Consider the following 19,300-nt stretch of genomic DNA (forward strand, 5'->3'; position numbering starts at 1 on the left):
TGAGATCACCATGCTGTCCTCCCTCCCAAAAAAAATTGTTTTGGTCTTCTATGCGGTCCGTGTCGTATCAATTGAAAGTAAGAGATTAGGTCTTCTCAGAACTTTTTGATCATTAAAGCTGTTTTATTTCTCATTAAACAAAAGCACCCAGGATAGTTTATCACCATAACAGTCAGGGCCACATAAATGCAACCCAACTTATTATGTTGAAATGAAGATATGTTTATTAACTTTTTAAACGCAGCTGCATGTTATCCGTACATGTTGTTTGCAAGGAAACTGGTCCCCTGAATTAAACTCTGCAATTATACCCGCACATTTCACTCCTCTCCATCACGTGCTCCCCACGTGTACCTCCTTTTACCTTCAGTGGTTTCATAATATTTTCAAAGGACTCCCGTCATTTCAGCTGCAAGCGACACTATTTTGACATTTTGGATAAAATATATCTAGTACAACGACAAATGGCTCTTTATCTGATTCTTTTCTTAGGTATTTTCAAGGTTCCTTCAGTTGTTGGTTGAGGGGCTATGCTACAAGCCGGAAGGTCGCGTGTTCAAGTCCCGATGAGGTCACTGGATTTTTTAAAATGACCTAATCCTTATAGTCGCACTATGGCCCTGGGGTCGACTCAGCCTCTAACAGATATGAGTACCAGGAATAAAATAAATAATTTTCCTGGGGAATAAAGCGCGGCTGGCGCGTAAGGCTGACCTTACCGCCATCTTTGAGCCGATTGTCTAGATAATGTGGGACCCTCAACGTCTCACAACCCTATAGGCCTTCACGGCATCTTACAGATATAGCTTTACTTTTTTTACTTTTACGTTTTTACTTCATGTCATAACACATATCACGTACTCTATGGCAACACGAAAACATAATCGAAACTTCTATTTGTACCTGCGGACAATATTTCCATACTGTACGCACGAAAAAAAATCGCCCTTTATTTCACTACCCTTGTTATTCGCTGACTGTTACAGTGTGAAAAACTCTGCCGCTACAAATGTGTACATCAAAATTGATTTTCACAGCGGTCACTATGAAAATGTCGTCTTCTGCAGCCACTTGCTCGCGCTGGTTCCTCGCTCGCGGATTTTTCTACCCTGAAGATGGAAGTGATACGTTCCTCCAAAGCGTTGGGTTCACGGCGCCACATCCCAGAAGACGGCATTCTTCATGTGTCAAATTATTTACATGACCACGCGCGTGACGTGTTGCGTCCAGCAACCATTTTTATTCCAGTCGCATTGACAGCCCAGCTGAACGAACAAAGGCCTCGGACGACAGTCAAAAATACATTAAATAGTTTACTGACACAGCAACAGATGTCAGACATGTAGTACCACAAAATCAGTAGAAACGACGTGGTCTAACCGCCGGCACGACTGCTGATGGATTAAGAAACATTTTAATATTATAATATTAATCTCACCTTGACCAAAACTAAGCTATTGACTAATGGTTCAAAATTTTTCAGTATTTTGGCTTCTCGAACGTGAAGCAGGTGAACTTAGTAATAAAACTAAATGTTATGTACGACAAGCAACAATTGGCTATACAGATATTTGGATACTAAATTAAACGCCCAGTAACACACTGCCACAATCTTCAGGGTTCCTCCAAAAGATTAGCACCCAACACACTCCCAGACTACACGGTGTCATAATCAAAAACAACAGAATATTAATTCGGGTTAGAAAATCAAGGCAGTATACTCCCATTCAGTGTCTTCAGAACTGCATTATTACGTTCAAAAACAACTGCAACTTCTGGTCTTCTATCAATGAACAAAGGTACTGTCTTTTTATAGTTTTAAATAAAAACTCTACAGTGTTATTTTATTTATTTTCACCAGCACTACCTACCTACATCATTAAACTTTCCATGTATTTCTGTTCTAATTTTTGTTTTGTCTTATAGGGCTACCTTTTGCTTCACTAATCCGGATTATAGCTTAATCCGGATGACCTCTTACCCCCCCCCACCAAAAATGAATCCGGATTGGCGAGGGTTTACTGTAGTAACTTCTGTGAATCACTATAGACAGAGTTAGTAACATTTTGATTTCCTGATTGAATGGCACAATTTGAAGTGATGATATGGGAATCACTTAATTTTGGCGAATTTAAACGGATGCAGCAGCAATCAGTGGATTCATGTAAATCTTATTTAAACTTTAAAAACTCAGTTCGTACCGCACAGAAAAAAAAAGGACTGTCCATTACAAGGGCCAGTAGGTTAAAGCAATTGTTGTTCCTTCTCACAATCCTAACACACAAATACATTCCGTGGGCATAATGCGGAATTTCTGCATGTTGAACCACGTGGTTCACAGACTTCGTTCTTTCAGAGAGTTAATCAGCTGGAGTAGGCTTACTGCAAACGGACGCATAACCTATGCTCGTGTTCCCAAGTAGCAGTAGAAAGGTGCCATGATAACAGGCTGTAAACAAACTTTTCTCTATTACAATATCATTCTTACGTCATTTCCGTGAGCGGAAAGGGCGTGACTTATAAAATGTCCGTACATTGTTCTTACTTACATTCATCTTATCGGCCTTTTTTTTCTCTCTCTCTCTCTCTCCTAGACGGCTCCCGGAAGTGTACGGTTCTTGGTGTTCAATTGTTTGCACACGGAACTGCACCCGGTTTCCATGTTACTTCACAGAAGCGAATGTGGTAAAATACGCTTCATTCTTACCGGTTATACCGGCTAAGTTGGGGGCAGCTTCTTACGCGTCTAACTTTTGGGATGTGATTCCGTGTATGCCGGTAGTTCACTGACGTTTCGGAGGGACGTCATGCTTGCAATTTTTCACAGTCAAAGATACGCCAAACATCATAGAAGCGAACTTTACTTGCTGCTTAATGTTGTTTTCTTGGCTTCTTGGATCCTGAACATGCAGGCAGGAAGTTCTCCAGGAAACATGGGTTATGCTTACGTCACCTTCTTGTGTAACTCGATATATTAGTGAACTGAAGATGGTAACAGAACGGATCTTCGAAATGTTAACCTACGTCTAAGCCTATATTTTGACGTCACACGAAAGTAGGATCCACGTTATGTGAAATATTGCTGCCGCTATCACTTAATCAGCAACTTCATAATTTGTAATCCCTCCACGACCACTTCCTTTCGCATCTTTTATCATTCGACACTATACAGTCGAGTTAATGGGAGTCACTAAACAAACTACAAACATAGGACTACTTTGTAAGATTTGAGGTTTTCACGGAGGTGACTATGAAGCAAGCAGTCTTCTGGGTTAACACACTGCTTGCTTCACAGGAACTCTTACTTTAGATTTTCAAGACGGTTCACTTATTCTGCTCTTCGGTCTTTGGATTTTGTGAATGTGGGCAGTGTTACCGACGTTTCGGAGGTACTTGCTGCACCCAAACTTAGAATCAATGTGATGTGTATATACACATAGTAAACCCTAGTTAGGCCGGATTACTGGGGGGAGGTCATCCGGATTAGAGATGCAAAAGTTAAGCCCTTAAAGACAAAAAATATATAAATAAATTTAACAGTTAATGATAATAAAACAATGCACGCATACATATGTTAGTAGTTGCCCCATTCTGTTAACTCAATAACCTACATACGCATGAACGCCCAACAACCCTACTCATTTGGACCCTGAATATGGAGGCAGCATGTACCTCCGAAACATAGCCCACATCCACATGGTGCAAAGATCCAAAAGAAGAAACAACCTCAAAACATGCAATTCATGTCAGCTTATCCGCCTTTTGCCCCTTCAGATTGAAAACCATTCCAAATGGGGGATTTTAGCGTACAACGAAGCTGTCATGATGCATCCACGTGTAAGGTCTTTTATCATATACATGATACACATATAAAGTATTAACATTTAATATTTTCCTACCCGGTCAGCTGTCTCTGTGCATAGTCTTCACAAACACAGACTCACACACTCAAAACAACACAATCTTCTAACACAAGCGTAACCAAGCACAATGGACACACGACACGCGACCGCTCACGAACGCGCACTCAAACTGTGGCAGTTCAACACACGGATCAGTTGCCAGCAAGCACTGGGTTACCCACCTGTGGCAGGCACGAGGGAGATAAAAAAAATAATTACAGATAAATACGTAAATAATATATCTAACTAAATTGCACAGTGATAAACGTGTATCAGACAACACAGAAAATAAATAGGCAATACTGTGTGGTACAAAAAAACAAAATAAACAAACGAACAAGTGAGAAATCCATGCGCATTTCATAACCGCTCTAAGTGAGTTCGCAAAGCGACCGGCAGATGACAGCATGTGTTCTGCAATCCATGGGTTACGGAACTTTCATGGTCAACACATGCAAAAAGTCCAGATACAAACTGAATGGAAGAAGGGCTTTAGAGACTAGCAATAAATATGTGTAGAGATCTGATCACTTCCAGGACATGAATCCGCGCAGCTGAAATATTTAAGTATTATTCATGTATTATTTAATGACACTACCATCAGAGTTAAATGCTGATCATGTCAGTAAATAATACATAATTTTACCTCTGGTTCTGTAGGGGTGTGAAAAATAATTTCTGACATTAAGGGAGAAACATGACTGCAGGGGACTGAGAACAGAGTGCTGAAGATAAATATTTGGATCGAAGAGAAATTAAATGATCGGAAGTTGGAGAAAACTGCATAATGAGAAGCTTCATAACTTCTACCCTTTGCCAAATATAATTAGAATAATCAAGTCAAGGTGGATGAGATGGGTAGGGCATGTAACATGAATCGGGGAGAAGAGGAATGCATATAGGATATTGGTGGGAAAGAAAGAGACAACCAGGAAGACCAAGACATAGGTGGGTGAACAGTATCAAAATGGATCTTAAGAGAGATACAATGGGATGGTATGGACTGGATCGATCTGGCTCAGGATAGGGACAGGTGGAGGGCTCTTGTGAAGACAGTAATGAACCTTCCCCCCCCCCCGGCACTACAGCCCCAGTGGGCCTAGGCCTACCTCCATGAACTTCTCCGTTCACTTCGGTTTTTCTAGATCTTACACATTCGGTGGGACTCCTTGGGCAGGTGATCAGCTCATCGCAAGGCCTCTACCTGTACACAAACACAGAAAAACGCACACACACACAAACTAGACATCCATGCCCCGAGGGGGATTCGAACCCACGATCCCGGTTTCCAAGCGAGCAAAGACAGTACATGCCTTAGACCGCTCGGCTACCATGACCGGCATAATGAACCTTTGGGTTCCATAAATTGCTGGGAAATTGAGTAGCTGCACAATTAGTGTCTTCCCAAGAAGGGCTCAGCTCCAAGAATGACTGATCAGTACAATTAAACATAAAAGCTGATTAGTAAGGAGTAAATTGATAATGACGTATAAGCAAGCAATCATGATCTAATTAGAGATACTATTTCAGCATTCGCTTGACGGAACTAAAAAAACCCGTGACAATGTCTACCAGGGCGGGCAGTCTCCATCTAGATCAATGTTTGTACCCAGGACCTCCAGAATACTAAGTTTGGGTGCTACCCACCGCAAAAAGTTTGGCATAAACATTTAAACAAATATAATGATTATTAAATGTAGAATATGAGGTTCTCACAGAAGTGACTATGAAGATTACTATATTCTTGTACGTAATGCCAAATAGTCTAACAGCACTTCAACGACGTTTCGGAGGAACGTACTGCTTCCATCTTCAGGGTAGCACAGGACAGTAATCTTCACTGAATAAATTGTTTAATTACACGCATAAATGCAACAGTATTTTGCATTACTTTCCATAGTGGACCTGAGTTGGAAGTAAAATAACCAAGTCCATGGAGAAGAGTAATTATGGACAAGCAAACAGTCATTCAGCAGGTCAAGAAAGTACCCTCCTTGTATATAACCCAGAGGTTAATTACTCCAGCCACATAATCTAACCACAGGGTGAACAAAGTTTACAGATATATGGAAAGGCATAGAATGTCGTCAAAAATTATTCTGGACGGACCGTAACTGTGTAGTGGTGTTCTTGACACACTCAGATGTGTCACCTCATCTCTAATGCACGCCCAACAAAACTGCTGCATTCCCAGATGTGAAACATTATTGGGATGATAAACTCAAGAAGGATGAAATGTGTGGGGCGTACGAGCATGCATTTATGATAAATTTATAGGGAATTTTAGTCAAAAACATGATGACAACAGATCACTTCAAGCATATAGCCCTTGAAGGGAGGATAATATAAAAAGGAATCTTAAAAACTATAAAGTCCTGAGGGTGTGGACTGGACTCATGTGGTTCAGAGCAGCATCCAGCGACATGAACATAATTCCAGTGTGGCAGCAGGTTGGAATACCTCCAAGCCCTGTGAGTCGTAGAAGGCAACAAAAATGGAACCCAGTGTCTGGGGGTATAACTGGGTCACCCTGTCACTAGTGGACATAAATAAAGGGACCTGGTTCTCTAGGCTGGGGTTGGACCCAAGGACCTTGCTTTGTGAAAATAATTACTGCTGCAAAATCCAAAGAAACGAAAACCAGATGGTCTAATTCAAGACAAATCCGGCAGAATATTCTAAGACTCAAAAAGGGCTGTTTTGCCAATTATGATGATGAAGAGACCACTTCATAAACCTAGACACAGATTAACTGATCTTAAAGAACTACAAAGTAGAATGGTGTTAACTGGATGCATGTGGCTCAGAATAGGATCCAACAGTGTGAACATAATGAACCTTCAGATTACACATAATGCTGAGAATCTGACTAGCTGAGCAACTATTAGCTCCATGGACTCCATGGAGTCAGTCAAATAGCTTGCTGGTTGGTGAACTGGTAAAGTATAAATACATGAAGTGAATGTTTTGTTGGCTTACAACATGGATAACAAAGATAATATTTGAGGTTTCCAATTATATACATTTTAAATAAAATATATTTCACAGTTAACAATCCAAAATCTATATGTTATACAGCACTCATTAACAGAAGCATAACATGCATATACAACTACCTTACAACATGCTGGCATTTTAACACAGTCTCTTAAACATAAACTTCCTCGAAAATACCTGACCTCAATAACATGGAAAGTGCTGGAAAGGCAGCTTTTTATACCAAGACATTAACTTGCTGAAAAGACAGTCTGCACTAAGCAGTGCTGGTATACAGAGAAAATGTGTTTTGTACAGGCTGCCTATAAAAACAAACTTCATTAAAAACACCTAAACCTCAATCTTTTTAGCCACAATATGTACAACTGTTAACAGTCAATGCTTGTGCGATTTTGCCCTGAGTTTAAAAATAAACACTAACACACTTCATAAATTTCACTAATAGTATTATTTTAACATCAGCACCATTCGTGTCATTTTTTTTCCATGTATGCCTTGTAACCTTCCCTTGTATCAAAATGCAGCCTCACATTATTCTGAATAACCTCAAAGGTAAGAAATGTGTAGAAGCTTTGAAATATATAATTCTCACCTCTTGCTGCAGTTAACACAGATAACTGCTCCAATCACACACTCTTGTAGACATTAAAAGATAATTTTAGTTAATATCCATATTCATGCAATGGAATATTCTTTTATAAGCAAAAGTCAGAACTGAAATTGAGACACACCTACCTCCCACTGCTGCCTGGTAGTTTTATCTATAATTACTAACAACTCTTGACTGTTATACAAAGTGGAGCAGAGAAACAGGTGACTTTAAAAACTCGGTAATTAAACAAAGGATCAGTATTTACCAAATTACAAATATGCCACCTTAAAATACATAGCATTCCACTTATTTCTTGAATATGATATCCTTGAGGTGACCTCTGTCCCTGCCTATGCATTCCTCTATCTTCCACGTGTTTCCTATGATGCAGTGATTTTACAACTGTCTGTTTCCCTGCACCAATCTGCATGATGGCACAATATCAAGCTGTAGGTTTTTATATACAAGGATATGTCATGACTGTACACGGGGGAAAGATTTCAGAAAATATACCTGTCAATGAGATATGTGGTGATGAACTCAGGAAATTCCTTTTTTGTCACTATTTCCATGAAGATTCTGCTGTAGCTTATAGTTTCTGCCTATTGCCCTTGGTTGGGTCGAAGGATGAATTACTTCCTGACATACATTCCTGAATGAACCCATTTATCAGTCCATTCACCAGTTTCTTAGTTACAACTGCAACATAATCTTCCATGGAGACCTTAAAAAGTTAATATCTGTGATTAATTGTAATGGTTGGTATAACTCTGCAGTTCGCAGCCAGACACCAGAAAATGTGCTTATGCTTCTGTTGGTGTTTTAACCCTGTCGGTAGTTAAGACTACATAGCACTGAATGGTAGAATGATTAGTGAACCATGAATTTAAATGTATGTGAAGAGAAGTGGTTATGTACTATCCAAGCATTTCCCTGAAGGGATGAGAGAAACCACAAAATACCTCCATAAGGATAATCAGTGAACCAGCAGAGACTGAAGACAGATGCCTTCAGAATATAAATCAGAGGCATTATTGCTTCTGCCAGCTTGCTCAGTGACATAGTTTTTTATCTGTCACATGCATGCTTGAAAAACTACTGAAGAAATAAATGTGTTTGAGCTGAAATTTGTATTATTTTTAAGTTTCATTGAACAGCAGAGCTCAGAAGAAACAAACCAGTTTGTATTTTTTCTATGTATGTATTTTTGATATGCAGCATTTGTCTCAACATGCCAATTCATGCAAAATAACCCACCTAGCTGATAAAGCTTAAAGTAACCCCCACAGCTGAATCAATCTTAATAATCTATATCGAAAACTGTTTGTTATACAGCACTAGAGAAGTTCCTAAGGTTCACTCCTGATCAATTCATGCTTTAATGTGATCGCATTAATATATGAAATACTGAATATGTAATGTAACAATAATTCACATATACAAAAGTTTAAGACTCGTCATTCTGTCATTATGTAGCAGGTGCAGTTGGGGGTGTTGCTAATGAGGGGTAATAACGACATGCAGGAGTGTACAGTACTTATGTCAGTTGGCACTGTAGTCTTGATCTTTGTCAAAAAGAGGTTTCCACTGATGATAGTGTGCCTATTCATCTACATCATAGTGGATTGATGGGGGTGGTATGTGTGGAAAATGTAGCTAGAGATTTCCACAGTTTCCTTCAAAGGTTCCGCACATCTGTTGCAGCTGAGATCATTCAGAATTATGTGTGACTGCATGTTAATACTAGAGGCGAATACAAAATGTGCATGGTAAAATCTGGAGTATGGTAGAAATGTCTAAACAGTAGCTATTAGTAAAACTTATGTCCTGTCCAAGCGGCCTCCGTAGTCTAGGGGTAACGTTCCCACCTCGTGACTCAAGGTACGCCGGCGGAGGTTGTGGAATTTTTAAGGGCGGAAAAATTCAGGGAACAAGTCCTCCGTGAGGGACTTTAAGCCGTGTGTCCCATGTTGTAGCTTTACGGCACGTAAAAGAACCTCATGTCCCAAGGGGACCACTGAGCCAAATTCAGGACATTTCCCGCCCAACAGTAGTCTCTAACGCTTCTGGTAGATGGGGGAAGCATCGAGATACCGCTCAGCCAGTAGAGGCCGAACTCACTGGCTGAGTCGGGACTGATGGCACGCAGCAGTACCGGTAGGGAATAGAGACTGGTAGAATATCATAGGGGGATGCACAATGGACCAACAGATGGTCTAAGTGCATGGGGAAACCCACCCTCTCCAATACAATACAATACAAAATATGTCATGTCCACGGCCAAATCACTTAACCATCAGCTGTCACTGGTCAAGATGTGATTGAAAGAAATTCAGTATAAAAGAGAGGTTAGGTATCTCTGACAATGTTTCCTTATATAGGCAAGCTTTACTGAAAACATTTTCTTTATACAGCTGTACCACTATCAAATCTAGTGTCTCAGAACAAAACATAGCAGTCCTTCCTAGGACTTTCAAGTTATTGAGGTTAGGATTCTTAATTAATTTTATGTTTAACAGTTACCATTAAAGTATAATTGGAATTTATACTACTGAATTCTGACTTTAACCCTTCGCATTCTGAGTCCTATATCATGTAACAATGATCTATAGAGACAAAATAAATAAATAAATAAATATCACCTATCTTATAACTTATTTTACTATTGCTTCCTTCAATTCGCATATAAATTATGTATTTGAAGTTTCACTTGATGGAGTCAACATTTCTTATAGGACACACACTAACAAGTTAAAGGACATACATGTACATCTACAGAACGGAAAGCATTGCAGAAATATATTGAACTAATTCCTGGAGTGGTGTCCTTCCTCTCAAGGACTCCTTAAAATGCCTTTTATGTAACCAGAATTACAATCATACTTTCTATACAAACCAAAGTTGCACGTGATGGAAGAAGCATAGTCCCAAATGCCACAGTTAAGTCCCAAAGAATGATCTCTGAGCTCATACGGTATTTCTTCCATTTCATGGGATGAAAAGATATTTTAAATGAGTACACAAGCTTTAATAGTTCCTGTAAAAGAAGAACAAAATAAGTGACATGATTCAACATTCTTAGATTGGTAATTATTATAATAAACAGCCTAAGCACTCAGTACTTTTACCAGTAACACAAGTCATAACTAATACATACATTTTTAGCAAAGAAGTGCAATGCCATGAAAGAAAAGAACAAAATTATATGTGGCTTCTAACATTAAAGATAATGCTGAAATTCATTCGTAAGGAACTGCTTACAACATGCAGTAAATTTCATGTTAACATATGTCATCCACGAACTACTTCCTGTACTAAAGATGGTAATGGCAACTGAATATCATTCACAGCAAAATGCTTCTCATCACAGTATTTAAACATACAGATAATGAAAGTGATAGTTTACTCATGGAAAAGAAAAGTAAAAGTTGTCCCTGTGCTTAACTAATTAAGTACTATGCCATGAAGATGTATGGGGGAGTGGATGTAGGGCTTCAAACATCCACCAGCCAACCAGAATGCAATATTCTGACATCAATACAGCACAGCATAACTACTGTGCCAACTGACAACAGTATATAAAGCAAATGTTATGTCCCTCACCATTCTCTGGTCAGTCTCCAGAAGGGAACATAGTCAGTGAAAACTGACAGGAAACTTACACTTTTATATATTGGACTGATTAACCCCATGACACACATTCCTTCTGGAAAAGTCAACAGTCACTTAACTATTCCAGAATTCCCAGTCTTTTATGGAACTCAAAGGCACAAAGTACTCTTTAATCTTCCTTCTGTTTCTGTTTAAATTTGCTAATTTCAATCTTATGTCTTCTATGAGCATACACTTTACTATGTTGTTCCTTATCTTCCTACCATCATATCTTACCATTTGTAATGTTTAGTTTTTCCTGAGCCCACACAAAAATGTTATTCCAAAGTTGTGCTTAGTTTGCTCCCTCAATTTTAGAAAGATAGAAGATGAGCCCACTTTGCACTTTGACAAGATCCTTGGCATTGTGGAACATCAAAATCAAAAAGAGGGCCAGGTATTTCTTTCCCATTTACCTGTTCAAATGACAATGTTATGTTACAGATATTCCATACAAACAGACGTTACTTCTGAACAATATCACTTTAAATCCTTTAAAGCATGATGGTAAGTACATGCATCACCTACTTTGACACTGAAAAAATAAATGCACTTAGTCCACAGGATGTACTTACGTGTCTCATGTGATTCTTACTATAAACAGTGAATATATCCCTAAACAGTGGTGATATTTCTAATGTAGACACAGTATGCTGTTTGTGAAGAAGTTAATTTTTAAATACCGTTTAAACAAATTTCAAACTTCAAAGAGTTAACAAACGTGCATGCATAGCAAGAATACAATTTTCGGAGCTGTATTTGATGGCTAATAATATTAATTTTACAGATTCAACCATCAATGCAACACATGTTTATTAATTTAAACCACTCTGCACGTTTTGACTCATAATGGTTAATGTTCTTAGTTACATGATCAATTATTGAATTGTAAATAGAAACACCTGTTGCATTGACAGCTGAATTTGTAGCATTAATATTATCAGTTGTATTCATGCAACAGGATGAAAACAATTAAAAGTACCATATTTGTTGTTTAAAAATATATTTCGAGTGACCATCAATGTACAGTACAGATGTTCCATTAACAGGCTAGTTCAGCCAGGCACTAGAATACATCTTGAAGAGAGGAAAAATCTGGCAAGAAATTGCAAACTTTGGATTGCAGAAGGGTAAAAGAGATCAGAATCATCCCATCCATTGACTTGAGTAAAATGATAAAAAAGTGTGCTAGAAGGAAGGAGTAGGAGGAGAAAAGGATCAGGAATGTTAACTGATAAGGAATTCTACATCAGTATCAGAGATGGAGAACCCTAGCTTCTTAGATACAATGTTATATAGTCCACTGAAACTCATATGACGTTTCTGAGGGGCAATCTTGCTGCACAGTTCATACTGGCTACTTGCTTGGCTTACTCTTCAACCCTGAAAATGGAGGCGACATGCTTCCCCCCAAATATCAGTTGATTTCAACAGATAACAAGGGCTGCGCCATAGCTCAAGCGGTTAGTCACTGACTTCCCACCATGGCAGCCCGGGTTCAATCCCAGGTCTGTACAAGTGGGATCTGTGGTGGACAAAGTGGCATTTGGGCAGGTTTCTCCAAGTACTTTGGTTTCCCCTGCCAATCTTCATTCCACCAATTGCTCCACAATCACCCTTAACTATCATCTGGAGCTGGTACAATAGGCCAGAAGTGGCCACAGTACAAGGGACTTAGTCCCCCCCACTAGCAATTAAAAAAAGATAACACAGCATTATATCCAAGAAAACCAAACTCTCCACAATCACTGCTGTGAGAACGCTATATCCTACATAACACTAGAAATATTTAAGACTTAAAATTTAAGTTTTTCCTCTTTTGGTGCTCATACCCAGTTGTCCCTAAAGAAACTCTGTGACTTCCACTGTATGCTCAATACAACAGACGTCAAACATGAGATTCATATATTAATATTTCATATTAATAATCAAAGCTACACTGCAGCAACATGACACCATATTATGCTCCATCATGTTCCAAGTACGAGGTCGTAACATCAATACTGGTGCTTTGTGGATGGTTGGTACCCCTGGAATAAGACTGTGTATAGCTCTGTAAACATTGTGCAACCCTATAATCTGGTTCTTCTAAGTTGGGCAATGTCCATCATCAAAATCTAACTGAAAATGTGAAAAACACCCCAATATGAGCCTTATCCCCCCCCTTGGCACTACAGCCCCAGTGGGCCTAGGCCTACCTCCATGAACTTCTCCGTTCACTTCGGTTTTTCTAGATCTTACACATTCGGTAGGACTCCTTGGCGGGTGATCAGCTCATCGCAAGGCCTCTACCTGTACACAAACACAGAAAAACACACACACACAAACTAAACATCCACACCCTGAGTGGGATTCGAACCCACGATCCCGGTTTCCAAGTGAGTGAAGACAGTACATGCCTTAGACCGCTCAGCTACCGTGACCGGCAATTTGAGCCTTATGCTTGAGTATGTACACAATGGAACTAAATGTACTGGATGCTGAATTAATCAGATATTGTTAATTAAGCTGATTAAGTAGCATCCCATGAAGCTGTAGGGGGTTGTAATTCCACTGTAAATTTTAACCCTTGCACATCGTTTTACTTCCAACCTCATTACCACAACTACAAACAAATCTGCACAATAATTTAAAATAAAAATTTTTCTATATGAGAAAACATACAACTCCTGCCATCTATTTTTCCTATACACACACTACTTGAAGAACTGACAAAGAATGTAAACAGTAAAGATACAACACAGCAATCATGTGATGGTAAATTCATAAAGTCAGTAGCCAAAATAGAGATGTATGGTTATATTATCATGCCAGAAGGATTTAAATGCCTGATCTTCTTTATGTCATTCCCCTCCCTCCTACTGATTTCTTCACTGCCTTGGTCTCACTCCTAAATCTCCCTAAATCTGTAACATTTTTTCCAAGCTCAGCTTACCACTGTGAGAATTTCAAACCTGAAGGATTTTCTGGGTTACAATAATCTCTGCATTATTTCCATGCTCATTATGAATAGAGTGTCCGCACTGTTACCAATTTGCTGACAATGGTTAGTGTCTTACAGAAAATACAGCTTTAAAAATTAATGACTAAAGTAATCAGATCATGTGTCATCAAGCCTGTAATATTTAAGAAACATAAAAATTGTCAAAAGTCAGATTTATATTAAATTAGAAGTTTTTGTATTCTTTACATCCATTCCCCCATACGCCTTCATGGTGTAGTGTTTAATTAGTTAAGTACTGGGACAACTTTACCTTTTTTGTATTGTTCTATACAAACAAAACTTGGACTGTCCTATAATCCAAGACATATCACCTGCAGGAAGATGGAGTTATATACAAATAAGAGGTAAAGACAAAGTGCAAATGGTTAGAAATGGTAGGCAGTAATACATGCCACATATATTTTTGCCAGCGCAAAGAAATTCATTGCAAACAGTTTACATGTGGGTCACATGTATCATGTGATGCAGTAAAATGCATATAACCCAGCCCGAAGTTCCAAAGACACACCCAGATTCACAGAACTCTACATAACCAGGGATACTCTCCAGAAATAAAAGTTCCAGAGACATCCAACACTCAGTTCCACATTGAAAGAAATGTGTATAAATCGAATTACGACCTGTTCCCGTTACGTAACAGCTTTACAATTCTAAATACTGAACTGAATAATAAACAGCTCATTAAAAACATATACATAAAGAAACTGATGCTTACATATCAGAAGTCACAAAATTAAAGAAGCTACAAGAAATTTATGTTTAAGATGACTGAAAGATGTAGTGAATGAAGAGATGGAGGCAAATAGCATATAACAGAAAATAACTTGCATCTATCATTAAAGACACCATGGTTCTTCGAGGACCATGAAGCCAAGGAGTAAGTAAGGGGAACTTATATTTTTCAAATTAGCATTCTTAAAAGAAGCAACACAATGGTGGCCATGCACTCATACAAGAACTACAGCACCAACCTGGTTGCACCTAGCTCAACGTCACCTCATCCGCTTGCTTGTCGAAGGTTTCCACAAGTTCCGCCACAAACTGAACTGCGCCAAGGATGAAAAAAGTATGATGTGCCACCTCTAATCATGGTGGGGGAAGGCTCCATACCCACAGCCCACCTCACTTTCACGGCTGTTTTGAACGCTGGAGTCAACACTGCCTGAAACTGCAAATATAAATGAACTCACACATTCCAAATCATGTACACTCTGGTGATACTCTATCTAGAGCATGTCTAAGAGTACATCATACCTTGAACACGCAATCAAATCACATATCTTCAATGAGATCTCCATTATGGAAATTTTAGTTCCCAACTGTATAGTGAAAACAGAATGTAGCAACTTTCTGATAATGATATAACCATCTATGTCACCACCAAATGGTGATGCACCCTGGAAGATGTTTTATACACAATTTAATAACATTCATTATAGAAGAGAAGTATGTGACAGAGCAGTAGCTGCTTGCACTGGACTCTTGATACCTGTCATCCAAATTACATGGCGTCCGCATCCATACAGATCTGTAATCTGAATTTATGCCAGTCCACAGATTCTAATTAGCTTTATGTTATATATATTACTACATAAAACAAATATATATTTACAACAGGTAAAATCTTATTCTTCATGTCCTTTAAGTAGCAGAAGTTTCCACTGAACATGACAAGATTTTTATGGACAAATTCTCATGCTGTAAATCAACTGCAACTATTTTTCTTTCTATCATTTTTACGTAGGAAAATTCTGACAATTTAAATTCTTTCACCTAACTTCACACATAATTCTTAATTACTGATTACACATATTTAATACAAGCTTTTATTGTACTTTCTCTTACATGTAGTATATAAGAGAAGGCACTACAATGTTGAAGCAAACCATCCAGAGATTTTAATATATTTACATGTTCTGTTCCCCCTGAATGCGAAAATATGGATTTGGTACGCTGTCTGTCTGTATAGAAGGATGGATTTGTTCACAAATTTATTCAGTATATTTGATTTTTATTTGTATTATATAAATATAATTTGTAATAAATAAGTAAAGTGTACATTAACATTCACTATCTCAATTGAAATACTTCCATACCACTTGTGTTGTGTTGACGGTTATAATACAAATAAAAATCAAATATAATATACACAACAGGATGCAGTCTATATAAAGTTCATCCATTATGGGTCAGTGACCAGTGAATATAAACATTTCAGCTCCAAGCACAGGGGTACTTCAGGGGGACACAACACATAAAATTGCAATATTCTCTTAAAACACTCTGACGATCTTGATTAAATTTCAGATATTTACAGTGAACGCCTTTCTTAGTAAAACTGCATAAGTGGGGTCTACAGGAGACTAATGGTACAAACAGTATGCACCCAAACATGAAATATTTTCTTACAGAAAACTCTTTTTATTCTGTTGAAGAGTATCTTGATAGGAATAATAAATTTGATCTTGGGGTATCCCAGTAATTGTAGCTTTGTATTTTACTTTGCATTCATTAGTTTCTTATAAATATTTTGATTGTTATTTAGCTTATGTAATATAACAATGATATTTGGACCAAAGAGAGATTAAGTGACAGGAGTAAGATTTGAGGCTTTCTTCCCAGAAGACTGCTTTCTTCAAGTGACAGGAGGTTGGAGAAAACTGCATAATGAGGAGCTTCATAACTTGTACTCTTCTCCCAAATATAATTAGAATGATCAAGTCAAAAAGGATGAGGTGGGCAGGGCATGTAGTACGAATTGGGGAGAAAAGGAATGCATGTAGGATATTGGTGGGAAACCCAGAAGGAAAGAGACCACTGGGAAGACCAAGGCATAGGTGGGTGGACAATATTAAAATAGATCTTAGAGAGATAGGATGGAATGGTATGGATTGGACTGATCTGGCTCAGGATAGGGACCAGTGGAGGGCTCTTGTGAACACGGTAATGAACCTTCGGGTTCCATAAAATTCTGGGAAATTCTTGAGTAGCTGCAGATTTGACGGCTTCTCAAGAAGGGCCCAGCTCCGTAAGTAAGTAAGTAAATAGTTATGTACCTGAATGGATCGATGAATGATAATAAAATAAATAAATTCTGCAACCACGAGCAGTCTACAGAGCAACAATTATTTTCATTTCAAAGGTTAACTCATCCAAGATCAATTACATATCAGACAGCACGTGCAATATTATTTTTTTTTTCATTTGTCAATGTATATATTCAGAGGTCTCAAAATGAGGCCATAAAAAAAAGACCCATGGATGACAGAATGATGGTGCTTAAGGTTTGCCATTCCTTGCATATTGCCATATTCCCCTCCAGCCCTCCCTAGCCAATGTCAACCAGTCTAAAGCACTCACCCTAACGGCTGTTAGCTCAGAATGAAGCATATGTAAATTTAAGATTAATATCTTCTGGGACATGGTGCCGTGTAGTGTGGCAGATCTTTACTTGGGTTTCAAAATAACATGCACCCTCTATCATCAGGGTGAGTCTTTTACACTACAGATGGAAGCAGGAGGTTGTTCCAAAACTTCCTGATGATGGAAGCAGCAGATCCTCCAAAAGGTTGGTAACAATCTACCAGACTATATGGCATCACATCCCATAAGACCGCAATCTTAATAGTCACCCTGCCCTCTGACAACTCCAAATCATGCAATCCTCGTCATATATTTGTCTGTGTAGGCAGACTCACATCCTCTAAGCACATAATAAACACGTAAGTATATGTATATATGTATGCTTATGTACACACAGGTGACGATTAGAAACAGATAAGCATAAAGCATATAGCTTTGATAATAAAATAAACGCTTCGAACAAGATGTGAAACAATTACTGGAATGATAACTTTCCTCCGCAGCGGAAACAATTAACGGTTTCTTCCATACGCGTAGAATTTGATTTTAAGTATTTAAACGACATAAAAATATAATTTCACCAGCAAATTCGCATTCCGGAAATACTTTCTACATGAACATGATTTTGACAATTCCCATTTATTGCATAGTAGTTCAACGTTAATTCATTTTCCGCTATGAATTCTACGTCACGTGATATATGGGAACTATCATGTTTCAAATCCTATAACATAAAAATGTTTTACCGTGTCACTTGATGCTGGATTTCGTGTCGTAATATAAAGAAATATTAACCCTTATGTTATATGTGAAATAACATATACTTACATTTCTTTGTTGATGTCTGGCTTGTTGGATCCTAGGCCGCAAAGTGTTTCCGGTACAAGTCTCCATATCGCTGAGGAACCCTTCCAACTTCACTATGGGGAAATTTAGCACATTGGAACTTGATAATGTTCCCACGAACATCTGCTTGGAGTACCTACGGTTCGGTATGATTCTCAGAATTAATCATTTCAACGCGTAACCTGATCTGTAAATCCAGAAACCAAATTACGTAGTTCTGTTCATCGGATTTCAGACTCGACAAACCAAGATGTGAGTTTCCAGTTCCTTCACACTGATCATAACAATCCTTAATCCCCAAAAGCATGGGCTTTCGGTACAATCCATAAGTTCCATCTCTTTTAAGAGACAAAACTTGTTTTAGTATTGGTTATTGCATTTTTTTTTCAGTGAGTTGGTGAGTACGTAAAATATATATTTTAGAAACATGTGTTATTATGCCTATCTTACGGTATTAGAAAAACATATCAAATTCATCCTTGGTGAAACTAACGGGCTGCATTGGAAATGCTACGGTAACAAAATACCGTAATACTGTCATATTAGGACCATGAAATTCACCATTCGCTATTCCGATTTTCAAGGATACGCATGAAGTATTCGTTGGCATACACAAACCTCGCTGCTGGCAAGAATCATTAAATGTGAAAAGCATTATTATTTATTTCTTACTAAATGCAAGTTGTCTATTACCACCGATGTTCAGTCTTCTCTAACCTCTTCCACAACACCAAACACATGACCACATGACTACCTCCCTCAACACGCATGACCAACAAGCTCAACGGGGCATGCGCAAAAGTGCAAACCAAGCTTCAGATGTCCGCGCCAGAAATCTCATCTTTCCTACTGGCTAATTTCTATTTTTTACATGTAGTCTCGGGTATGGTTGTGAACGTTGTGAAACTTGGTCTCTGACATTAAAGGAGGAACATAGACTGAGGG

At 38.4% G+C, this 19,300-nt stretch overlaps 1 long non-coding RNA gene across 1 annotated transcript; it reads right to left on the minus strand.

Moving 5' to 3' along the window:
• Window positions 1-3,109: 3,109 nt before the first annotated feature.
• On the minus strand, window positions 3,110-19,085 carry LOC117282822. Its single transcript, XR_004513712.1, has 5 exons — window positions 18,338-19,085; window positions 15,118-15,314; window positions 10,388-10,528; window positions 3,900-4,084; window positions 3,110-3,199 (listed from the first exon to the last, which is right to left on the minus strand). It is a non-coding gene; the product is annotated as an uncharacterized LOC117282822 (long non-coding RNA).
• Between the last annotated feature and the right edge of the window lie 215 nt (window positions 19,086-19,300).

The sequence above is a fragment of the Cryptotermes secundus genome, unplaced genomic scaffold (genome assembly GCF_002891405.2).
Source record: "Cryptotermes secundus unplaced genomic scaffold, Csec_1.0 scaffold632, whole genome shotgun sequence".
Taxonomy (NCBI): domain Eukaryota; kingdom Metazoa; phylum Arthropoda; class Insecta; order Blattodea; family Kalotermitidae; genus Cryptotermes; species Cryptotermes secundus.